This window comes from Prosopis cineraria, unplaced genomic scaffold, assembly GCF_029017545.1.
Source record: "Prosopis cineraria cultivar Desert tree isolate PC_DT_omini unplaced genomic scaffold, ASM2901754v1 PC4, whole genome shotgun sequence".
Taxonomy (NCBI): Eukaryota; Viridiplantae; Streptophyta; class Magnoliopsida; order Fabales; family Fabaceae; genus Prosopis; species Prosopis cineraria.
In genome coordinates, this window is record NW_026555335.1 from 23637666 (window position 1) to 23650797 (window position 13132).

At 30.4% G+C, this 13132-nt stretch overlaps 1 pseudogene; it reads left to right on the forward strand.

Moving 5' to 3' along the window:
- Nucleotides 1-2064: 2064 nt before the first annotated feature.
- Nucleotides 2065-6865, forward strand: LOC129308038 (2-alkenal reductase (NADP(+)-dependent)-like; annotated as a pseudogene).
- Nucleotides 6866-13132: the final 6267 nt, after the last annotated feature.

Below are 13132 nucleotides of genomic sequence, written 5' to 3' on the forward strand. Positions count from 1 at the left end.
CTTAAAATACCTTGACAAGTCATGCATAATTTAAAAAAATTGAATAAAAATATAACTAAATAATAATATCTCATCATAATACACATATATAAATTTTAACTCACTTGGTAATAATTTTGGATAAATATATACAAGTATTTATTTCCAAACAAATTATAACTTTTCAAACAACAAACAACACATAACTAATCACACACATACACACATATAACAACACATTAATAATGGTTACTTCATATCTTGGATGACACATTCTCCTTTATAATACCACTTCCGCCACTTCCTTGGTCAACACAATGTATACAACTATTTAATAATATATGTATAATATTAATTTCATAATTATCAATAATAATTAACTCTAATTATAGAGTTAAGGAGTCTATACCTAGCTCACACTTAATGCTAAATCAAGGTTAGTATCTACTTTAATTTTTCCAAAAATCCTTTCTAAAATTCCCATATCACAATAAACTATATTTAAGTCCCAAATTACTCTTAATATCTGACTTTTATCCATCTATATTTCAACAACTTGTCCAAAATAAGTTTAAAATTTAAAAATTATTCTAAAGCCTCACATCATTATTCCATAGCCTCATAAACATTTATTTGTACTCAATTAAACTTCTAATAATAAAAAATACATCCCAATATCTCATATCCAACATCAACTCAGCTATATAGATCTAGAGTATAACTCAAACATTCTCAAATTCAAGTTTTAACCTCAAAAAATATTTTATAGTATTTATTATATCTCTAATAACCTTAATATTTATTTTTAATTCATCATAATATTAAATTAACTATCCTATGAAAAAATTTTAATCAAAAAATTTGCTCTATTCTACAAAATAATGATATCATTAGAAGGCTATTGTTATTTAAAAAATATTTATGAAAGAAGTTTTGTAAATAAATAATTTTTTAAATATTAATATAAGCTGAAAATTTGGAGCTTACCTTAAAGGAAAAAAAAAAAAAAAAGATGGATGTTTATGCGTGAAAGTGAAGAAAACGTGAAGGAGAAGGAATATAATATTAAAATAAAGATGTGAGCCTGACAGTTATATTTAAAAATAACAAAGATTTGAATTAGTTATTCAAATCTCTACACTATAAGCTGCAATTTTTACAAATTCCTTTCCAACCACTTTATCCCTCCTGTCATGCATTTCACCAACTTTTATAGACGAGAAGATCACTCCTCCACGCACAGCTAGACGATGTAGGACCTTTTGTGGGAACAAAAATAGATAAGTAAAATAAGCTTTGTATTTTTTTACACACACACACACATATATATATATATCCTTAAATAATATATTAACTAAGTTAATAAATATTTTTTTATATAACTAGTAACTAACCTCAAATAACTTTAAATACATTTTTTTATTTTAAACCTAAATAATATAAATTCCAAATTTTAAATCTTCAATAAAAACTCAAATTTCATAATTTATTTATTATATAAATATTAGGATGTTATAAGAAATATGATTGTAATTTTTTATTTTGAAACTAACATTGTTAAGATTAGAGGATTAGAAAAAATATTTTATCAAATTAAATGATTAAATTAAAAGTTTATATATAGTTAGAGGATGAACGGTTTACTTTCATCTTATATTTTAATGACTGTGAGCTAACCCTTAGCTGGCACGCACACTACACAGATAAGGGAGGGAGGGGGAGAGCACCACAAACTAAGGTAGTGATCAGAAGGAGTAACAGCCACAAACAGATAAGGGAAGGCTATGTCGTCAAAAGAGGCGATCAAGCTTGCTGATAGCTATCACCGCAGTCTTTGGATTCTAAAATAACTTTTAACTTATTTTTTATCAGAATCAAAAAAAATTTTAAAATCTTATTAATTTATATTAAAATTTAATTAATTTTCACCTTTACCTCTAACAAATATTCATAAATCTTATTGTTAATATTTTTATTTAAAATATTTAATAAGAATAAAAATATAAAGAGAAATATTATAAATTGATAAATATCTTATGAAAAGGATTAATTTTTTTTCTTTTTTCTATATTTTTTCTATAAATAGGAGCAAAGGAGCAGACGGCAAAACATTCAGCAGCCAGCAAAGTATCTATTTATCTTCGTCTTCAACTATGGAAGCAACCAACAAGTACGTAGTTGTTAAGACCCACATAGATGGTGAACCAAAAGAATCTCATCATTTTGATCTCAAAACTTGTACTGTTCCTCTCTCACTCAACCCTGGTTCTGATGATATCCTTATTAAGAATCTCTACGTCTCTGTCGACCGATATCTTCTAAACCGCATGAAGAGCTTCAGCCCCACTCATAAACTTGTAAGCCCAGTAACACTCGGTGAGGTACGCGTTACAGATCATATGAACTATTAATTATTGTCTTGTGTTATATTGATGATCGAGTCTGCTTATGGCAGGCTGTTGAAGCTAACGGTATTGGAAAGGTTTTGACTTCTGGGAATCCCAAGTTTGAGAAGGATGATTTGGTTATGGGAAATCTCAGTTGGGCACAGTATAGTTTGGTTAAAGAGGGAAGCATAATGCACAAATTAGAGTCCCCCGAGTTTCCACTCACTCGCTACCTTGGAGTTTTAGGCAATAGCTTACCCATGACTTAATTACTTTTCACGGTCCAAAATATAAATATTTTTTCGAAAATAATTCACATGTCAATTATATTTTTTTCTTGATAAAAATATATTTCCCCATTTAAAAATATAAGATATTTTTTGAGAAGTTAGATGTTAAAAAATGTGAGGTATTTTTAGTCTTTTAAAGTGTAATCATTATCTTTTTTTTCAAAAATGCCCCTATTAATAATGATTTTATATTTATTGTAGGATGTTTAATAGGGGTAAATATGAAGAGATAGGGTTAGTTGAAAAGTAGGTAACTACTTTATTGGGGGTAAGATTCGATTAAAAATGCCTTATATTTTTGAACAGAGGAGTATATTATTATTATGTTTTTTTTATTCTTAGTTCTAATTCATGATGAGTGAGAATAAAGTAATAAATTCACAAAGTTCAGAATTTAGGTTAATATATTCAGGTTCTATTTATATATAAGTCATTTTTAACATATTTTATCAAAACTAAGAAAAATCTTGAATCTCATTAACTTTATCTTAAAATTTAATAAGTTTTTACCTTTAGTCCCTAATAAGTTTTTACCTTTGTCTTATAAATAAGACCAGATGAGCAAATATAAAAGATAAAAAGAGAAAAAAAATTTTACAAATACTAAGTTGCGTACATTTTAAACCAATATTAATTGAGAGAAAATATTTATATTTAAGTTGGTGGGGAAACTGGTAGGAAGGATGAACACAAAACTTAATTTTAAAAGTTTCTCCTAATAGTGTCACGTTAAGAATTTTTAATTCCACAAAACTTATATAAGCCTGGTTACAAATAAATACTACTAAAAAAATAATCTCTATATAACAGTTAATTTACCAATATATAATAATTTTTAATCATTATATATTCTGATATTATATATATAATTTAGAAGAAACTATATAGCAGTTTTTAATTGCTTTATAGTTGATATCTATATACCGGTTATTTATAAATAACCATTATATACTTTGTTTCAGTTATCAGTAATTATTATTTCTTTGCTTTATACACTGTTTAGTTGTTTTTTGGATTTATGACAGGATTTAGTGGACTACTATCAGCATATGCCGGCTTTTTTTATGTGTGTAAGCCCAAAGAGGGAGAAAACGTATTTGTATCAGCAGCATCTGGATCAGTCGGAAGTTTTGTAGGTCAATATGCAAAAATTATGGGCTGTTATGTTGGGTTCTGCAGGGAGTCCCAAGAAGGTTTAGTATAATTAATTAATTGCCTTTAGATTTATTGAACCCAACTTAGATTTACTCTCCAAGTATTTATTAACCTAGATTTTGTATCTATGAATTTATATCCTTTTTCTCTCTCATTATAAATTGAAACTAAAGGTAAAAAAGGCAAAATAATAAATATTTTCATTGGAATAAGAATTTTATTAGTATGTGAATTATTGTTAAAAGCTCTTTATACTTTGGATTGGAGGGAGTACTTTTCAGCTCAAAGTAAACCAAAATATATAAGAAATTTTGTTATAGGTGGCATTACTCAAAGACGAGCTAGGGTTTGATGATGCATTTAACTACAAGGAAGAAAGAGATTTAAAATCCACTCTCGAAAGGTTAGTCCTATATATATTGTGAGCAAATGACGGCATCAAGATTAACTTCAAACTCATGAGATATGTTGCCTTATGATTATCAATATATTCTTTTCTTCCTATTTAATAGTTACTTTCAGTATTTTTGACCGAAACCAAAAAAATTTTTAAATATCATTAACTCTATTTTAAAATTTATTAATTTTCCACCTTTATCCCCTACATGGATAAAAAGAATTATTTTTAATAATTTTTTCTAACATTTAATGAATATAAAAAATAGTAAAATAGTAAAATTTTTTATAAAAATAATTCTTTTTAATATAAAAAATAGAAAGATAAAAATGAATACAAAATTTTTTTATAAATAAAACTAAAATTAACGTTTTCTTTTCTCTATAAACAGAACAAGAGAAGTAAAAATTTTACAGGGATTGGTAAAAGGCAATATACGTTCGATCCGTTCATAAGTCATGTTGTATATATTGCTCATCGGGTCTCCCACCTAATGATCAATAAATAAATGTAATAGATATTACATTGCGATTTTTAAGCAACATAGTCTGTAAAGATAGTTGGATTACTCATTAAAAAATATACAAATTAAGGATGACACACATGCAATTGGAAAGAAAAACAAATTCAATAATCTGTATCCGTATACTTTCATGCATTTGCATGCCAAAAGTTTAAAAAGATGGTGACGCAAAAGAATGAGGGAAAACTTATTGATCTTTGCACATAGCCAGCTAGCTATTATATATCTATATTGTCTTCATCTATTTTGTTGCGTGCATTATATGAAATTATAGATAGAGGATCTATAACAAAATTCTTTATATGTTCCGTTATATGATTGATTTAACTAAGGTAAATGGTAAAAATAACCATAAATTTTTTTTTTTCCAAAAACGTACAGTATTCTTAACAAAAGTTAATGATAACATGAAGTTGCTTTAATGGGTGTATCCGTCCCAAAATTTTCTATAATTTTCTAATCAATTAACAATTAAAGTTAACAGCAAGAAAGAAATTGCCACGATTTTAAATGTTTAAGAATGAAAATGTACAAAAAAAAATGAGTTTAGGATCATCTCATTTGCTCCTATGCTTATAGTTTAAGGGCTAAATTATCATCTTATTCATGCTAATATCACATTGAGATTTTGGAATTGATAGTTTTATATGAAAAAAGAGCTAGATTAACTTATAACTATTAATATACAAATATGCGATATCCTACTATAATATAAAAAATAAAATAAAAATTGAATCCCTCTACATCTGCTTATTGATATATATTTAGAGTGATACAAATGAATATGCATCTTGCATGTAAGGTCTATATCCCAATATTCCATTTTTATATTCCTTTTAACTCTCGAGTCTCTCCTACACCTCTTCAATATTGCGTGAAATCCACATCTTATCTATCTTATCTTTGACATTCCTTTTTTCAAGAGAAAACTAGCTAATTAAGATTTTTTGGATGGCATTAATTGTGCTTGCATTGAATGTGACCTAGCTAGCTAGTTTGAACTTTCAGGTACTTTCCCAATGGAATCGACATATATTTCGACAATGTAGGAGGAGACATGTTAGAGGCAGCTGTTGCCAACATGAATGCGTTTGGAAGAGTGGGTGCTTGTGGTGTAATCTCAGAGTATACTGATGCTGCAAAGAGAGTTGCACCGAACATGTTGGACGTCGTGTACAAGAGAATCAGCATTAAAGGATTTATGGTTAGCGACTATGTGGGCATTTTTGCAGATTTTGTTTCAAAAACTTCGGATCTTCTTCGTTCAGGGAAGTTGCAGATACTTGAAGACCTCTCTTTTGGCGTGGAGAGCATCCCTTCTTCTTTCGTTGGACTATTCAAAGGAGACAATATTGGGAAGAACATTGTCAAGATTGCAGATGATGACGAGTGATCGATATTGATGATGGAAATTACAGAATCGGGTGCTAGTTTGAACTTGTTTCGTTTTTAAAAACTATTTTGTAAACCACTTTTTTAACATTGCTTTTCAAAAAACAAAAAACAAAAGAACAATATATTAGATCAAGTTCATTTAAGAACAATATTATAATCTAAAAAAATAAAGAAATGTTGGTGATCGGTGATGATTAATTTGGTAGTGACATATGATAATCATTGATCATGATAGTGGTTGCCAACCGAAGGGGCATAGTGGTAACTGGCATTAGTTGACTATGATGGCTTGACAACTGGTGGCTAGTAGGTATAACAAAAAGTAATGGCTGTTTGTGGTAGTTAGTAATGATTACAACTAATGGTGATTAGTTGGCAGCAATTAATGGTGACATTGGTGGTGCTGCGGTGGCAACTAGTGATAATGGGTGGCAACCAATAATAGTGATAAATGGCAATGATCCATATGCATGTCAATGATGCCATATCATCAACAACCTCACAACACGAGATTCTTTGCATGGCTCTTCTGGAGTAGACCTTAATTTTGTTTGATTGTACTACTTCAGTCCTTGTTTCAAAATTACCACAAGTTCTATGTCGCGTTTCCTTGTATATAAATCAAACCTTACAAGGCTTAGCCACTAATTATTTTTGCAAAAAAGTAATTATCCTAGTCATTTGATCAATCATCGAATATTGTTCAGGTCCCAACTTAATGGATTGAATTGTTTCCCCCCGATTTATTGTCATATGTGTATTACTGACAGTTTGGACCTGTCAATAACTGGAGACAGAATACAATTTCAAGTTCCAAATGTATTTCAAGGGTTTAAATATTCGATCCTACAAATTTATCATGGTTGTCATTATCTAGATCCTTCCTTACCTGGGGACAAAGAACACTACTAGAAAAATAGAATGTGCCTCGCTAAATGCCATTTTCCCTAGCCAAATTGTATTTTAGTAAAAGATTTTGTCCATCGCTAAATTTGCAGCTAAAAAAAAGCTCGCTAAATTTAGCAAGGTATCATATATCCCTTACTAAACGTCCCTCGCTAAAATTAGCTAGGGACTGAATCTCTCACTTATCCCTCTCTAATACTATTCAAAATTCAATAGCTTTAGCGAGAAATTAGTCCTTCACTAAATATGCTTATATTTAAAAATAAAGATGCCACATCACTCGCCATGTGTGCATTAACTTGTGACATGTCACCAACAATCTCATGCCTTGCTAACCACCATGTCATCTATCATCTTGTGCCCTATCACCCATCACATGTGTGACAACTCATAACACGTCATTGTTCATCTTACGTCATGTCACTTGCACCTTATCATGTTATATATTCATTATGTTTATACCAAACCGAAGACTTGAACCCTTAACCTCATACCTTTCAAACCTTATGCTCTCCTTCTTTGCTAATTAAACTGAAAAGTACCTGTAGTCATTATATGAAAAATTAAAAAATATATATATATATTATTTAACTACATAAATATATATCAAATAATATATGATAAAACTATACACATATACATATTAAATTTTATTTTCAATTATTAATATATTAAAAATATTTATATTTTAGTTAAATTATTCTTTATATTATATTTTTAATAAAATATTATTTTATTAAAGAAATTCAACTTAAAATAAAAAATATTAAATAATTTTATCTTGAATATTTTAGTTAATTTTTAAATTTAATTATTATTTTTAAATGAAAATAATTAAATATATAATTAAAAGTCATTGTCAAAAGTTAATTTTTTTTTTTCAATAATTAGCTAGGGATGGAATCCCTCACTAATTATCTTATTTAAAGAGAGATTGACGGTCCATCGCTATTTTCCTCGCTAATTCTCTTATTTTAGAAAGGGATTGACAGTCTCTCACTATTTTTCTTACTAATTATCTTATTTTATAAAGAGGGATTGGTAGTCCCTCATTATTTTCCTCACTAATTCTCTTATTTTAAAGAGGGATTGACAATCCTTCACTATTTTCCTCAATAATTTTAAGTCAAGCTATGAAATCAACGTCCCTTGCTAATTTCCTTGCTAATTTGATATTTTAGAGAGGAATAGACGATCCCTCACTAAATTCCCTCGCTAATTTACATTTTTCTAATAGTAGAAGTGTTTCCAAGTTCTAATGTTTACTCGAGTTATTGTAATAGACCTTTCAAGATATCAGAAAAATAATAAATGATAAGGTATTGACAATCTCAGCAACCACAAATCATGTCCTTGTCATAATAATAACCATTAAAGTCATCTTCAAGATCCCAAAAGAGTACAATTTATATTTTATTCTTTTTATCAGGCTTATGGCCACCTAGTATAGGCTTCAATTAAATGGAAATCAGAGCAAGACACTCATTCAGATAATTATAATAAGTTAATCTAGTCCTATTATTCCCTACCCATCGGTTTCAAATACTACACATTCTAATAATAGGCCAGGCATCCATACAAAATTACTAAACAAAAATCTAATAAACATTGCCCATCAGTGACTGGATTTTATCTAGCAAGTCATATATAATTCATATGAATCAATGAATAAATAGTTTGCATGACATGAACTCCATTCAATTGAGTATGGCCTTTCACCATAATGGTTGAGTTGACATAAATCAATTCTTATGGTCCCGAGATACAAGAATTTTTCTTTGTATCTTGCATGTTGAACAACTATTGTCTGGTGCTACTGAAATCACATAGTTCAAGGATGAATAAGAATTCCTTTCCCTGCTAGTTCTTGTTGACATGTAATGAATATATGAATTTAGGCTCTTAATGCTTAACATCCTAGGTCTGATTATAACTTATTGAACTAATAGTCAGGCAATAGCACAGTCAAGAAATGAATAGCTAAGATAACATGAGAAAATGTTGCAGCTTATGTTACCATGACTGGTATAACTCCGTTATTGCTCATGAGAGCTCCCTTCTAGCTGCCATCCATGATAGTGAATAGACTAGATCAGATTTTCCTAGTTGTTCTCCACGTGCTTCTCAAAACCTCAATGAAGCACCTTGCTCCTGAGGCTAAAATTGATCAGGCCCTATTCGATTTCTATTCCTATTCCATCATCATAAAAGGATTTGTCCTCTGAAGATTATAGCAAAGAATCAATCAGACAAGTTTATGAAGTTGAAAAGATAGACAAGTGAGCAAGTTTTCTAGCTTAATGTTTTAAAATTACAAACAAAAAGCAAGTTCTCAAAGTGAACTATTGACTCATAAGAAGGAACAGGGAAAATATATAGCCTGGTAAATGAAAACAAAAATTAATAAAATATTAATGTAGCATTGAAAACCAGAGGCAGAGAACTCTGGTGAAGGCACAAAGGTAAGATTCACTTCTCATAATTGATCACATTAACCTGCAACATTTCCCAATTCTCTCAACTCAGGAAAAAATCCCAGCAAATAGTCAAGGCAAACTGAAAATGGGAATCAAATCCACTTCACAAATGGATTTCGAACCTTGATCGCTCTTCAAAAAATAAGTCACATATTCAAGGATTAGAAGCAAAATAATACTTTAAAAATAATATCATGTGTCGTAGAAAAGTCTAATACTAGTAAGCAAAGAAAGAAAGAAAGAAAAGGCACAAGTTGAGGGGAATGTAAGTACCTCATTAGTTAAGGAGGAGAGAGAAGCAAAGGGAGAGGGAGGGAAGAATATAGTGAGAATAAGACATGGTGCATGGAAATTGTAAACAAATCGTGGAGGGGTAGTGGGATTCGTATGCGTGGCATCCACTAGAGATACTTATCCATAAATATTTATGCGAGAATGACAATTAAGGACTCCCTAAGGACATTAATTTCAATTAGGAACCATAAAAAATAGAAATCCCAATTTAAAAAAAATAAACCTTAGTTTACAAAACTGCCCCCTTGATAGGAAATTAGTCGCTTATCCTCAAAATTACACTAAAGCTAACCCTAATGCAATATAGGGCCAACCCTAGGTCATCTCCCAAGTAATGGTTTTAAGTCTAATTGAAAGTTATCTAGTGAAATAAATCAACCAAAGTTTGTAGGAATTTAGTTACCTAGCTAATTATCTAAACTAATTACCTAATGTGCAAGTAATTAAAATGCTAGTGAAAGTGAGTGAAATGAACTTCCCTTTTCACAATAATGGAACCTTAGAGATTAGTTGATTTTAGATTCATTATCTTTTCATGATTAGGCTAAGTTTAGCTTCCCTTTCCTCTTGACTAAAGCTGTCATGACTTAAGAAAATTATCCTAAGCCAATTAACCTAATTAGCTAACCTCTCTAGGTCTTAGATTAAAGTCCCTAGTTCAATTAACCAATTGGTGAAGACATTAGCCAAGTGATTCACTCAAAATCCTCTCTCAACAGCCATGGTCAAACACATAAATTGAGCAACCACAAGATTATGTCAAGCTACTCAACAACACAAGCATTAACACCACAAGATTATGCAATATTAACACAAGAAATTCACTAATTGAAAAACACAAGATTAGGAATAGGAGAAATTACCTCTTGAAGTAAGGGTTGGATTGACTCCTTCTCTTTTGGAGATTGAGTGGCTTGAGGTGTATTTATATTCTCAATAGCTTCATGAGCAACTTTTTGTGTGTCTTCAACTTGAAACATGTAATTTCTCTCTTGTGAGGCTTGGGCTATTCCATGTGGTTCACAATATCCTTTTAGAATAGGACAATCATAATAGAAGTGGGAGATAGCCTCACAATGCACACAATAAAATTTACCCCTTTGTGCATATAATTTTTCTAGATGCTCAATGTCAATGGATGGTGTACTCTCAACATGAGTGCTTGGATTGGATTCAAAACTCATGGGATTGAAAAATTCATAATTGTGACTTGGATGGAAATGATCATGATATGGGGGTGGATAATCAAAGTTATATTGTTGAAATTGATTATGGAAATGGGATGTATGGTCAATGTTAGGCGCTAGAAATGGATGGGAATGGATGTCAAATGAATGATGGAATGAATCATGATCATGAAACCAAGCCATAAAATGCAATGAAATTTATATCCACAAGCAATGATTCAAATTCAAGCTCAAAATGATGGAAAGACCAAGGAAGCTCAAATGATATGCCCTTTGCAAGTGTATGAGTGGAAATGCAAGCAAACAAAAATCAAGAGAATTTTTTTTTTCTTTTTTTTTTCTATTAGAATTAAAAACAATAAAAATAAAAAAAAATCAAAAACAACACCAAACAAGTAGAAAGAGAGTTAGAAATGCATCAAGAAGCTTTGACAATTCTGGAATTTGCACAGTAGGCTTTCTGGAGATAGTGAACTTGTGGATTTTTTAGCAGCCAATCCATATGAGAAATTCACCTGAAACTTTTATGAGATACACAAGAGATATTCAGAAAAATTATATAAAACTTTCAGATTACAAATCCCTCCCAATCGTTCCCAGAATTTTTCACACGTTGGTCCACAGGTCTGGAGAAACAGGATTTCGTCCAGAAGACCTTCAGAGCTTCTAACAAACTTTCAAATAGGAAAATGGAAAAATTGAAGAAAATCCTAAACACAAGAAACAAATATAAGACAGTGATAAGAAAAATGAAACTCAAATCAATCAATTTGAACGCACAAAGAAGAAGATATGCTAACTCAAAGTTGAAACAGGGTTTTGGGAATCCTCTGTAATGGCTCCCTGGACCTTGTTAGATTGTAAAATTTCCACAGGACACTTCCCACGTCCAAAATTGACCAAACCAATTTTAAAGTAAAGCTAAGATATAGAGCTTTCAATGAAATAAATTTCAAGTTCAAATTCCCTCAGACTCATTCCCAGTTAATGTTTCAATTTCAGACAGAGACACTAGAAACAGAGTATTTTCAGCTCTACACCAAACCAACGAAAATTGCACTAATTTTTTTTTTTTCAAAACAGAATAAAAACACTCAAAACACACAAAAAACACTAAACAAAACACAAAACACAAATTTTTATAATTTTTCAAAAAATTTTCCAGGAACACTAAAAATGTAAATTAGGTACTAAACAACCTTAGAATTAAACTTAAACCAGTCCCCGGCAACGGCGCCAAAATTTTGATAGGAAATTAGTCGCTTATCCTCAAAATTACACTAAAGCTAACCCTAATGCAATATAGGGCCAACCCTAGGTCATCTCCCAAGGAATGGTTTTAAGTCTAATTGAAAGTTATCTAGTGAAATAAATCAACCAAAGTTTGTAGGAATTTAGTTACCTAGCTAATTATCTAAACTAATTACCTAATGTGCAAGTAATTAAAATGCTAGTGAAAGTGAGTGAAATGAACTTCCCTTTTTACAATAATGGAACCCTAGAGATTAGTTGATTTTGGACTCATTATCTTCTTATGATTAGGCTAAGTTTAGCTTCCCTTTCCTCTTGACTAAAGCTGTCATGACTTAAGAAAATTATCCTAAGCCAATTAACCTAATTAGCTAACCTCTCTAGGTCTTAGATTAAAGTCCCTAGTTCAATTAACCAATTGGTGAAGACATTAGCCAAGTGATTCACTCAAAATCCTCTCTCAACAGCCATGGTCAAACACATAAATTGAGCAACCACAAGATTATGTCAAGCTACTCAACAACACAAGCATTAACACCACAAGATTATGCAATATTAACACAAGAAATTCACTAATTGAAAAACACAAGATTATGTGCCAAACAAAGAGTGGCAAAATTCAGTCATGGCTGTCCAAGGAAGAAATAAAATGAAACAATCCTCTCTCTTTACATCAACATCAAATTCAAATTAGAATTTATAAGCTAAGATGATTAAACCCTAGATTAAGGAATCTAACCATCTAGTAAAAAGAGAAGAGGATAGGAAACAAAAGAACTTAGCCAATTTGAAGCTCAAGACTCATCTTCCATCTTCATCTCTCTAGGATTCCACAAAGAAACTTAGCCAATCTTCATCTTCAAGAACCCTAGTGATTGCTTGTGAAGGCCA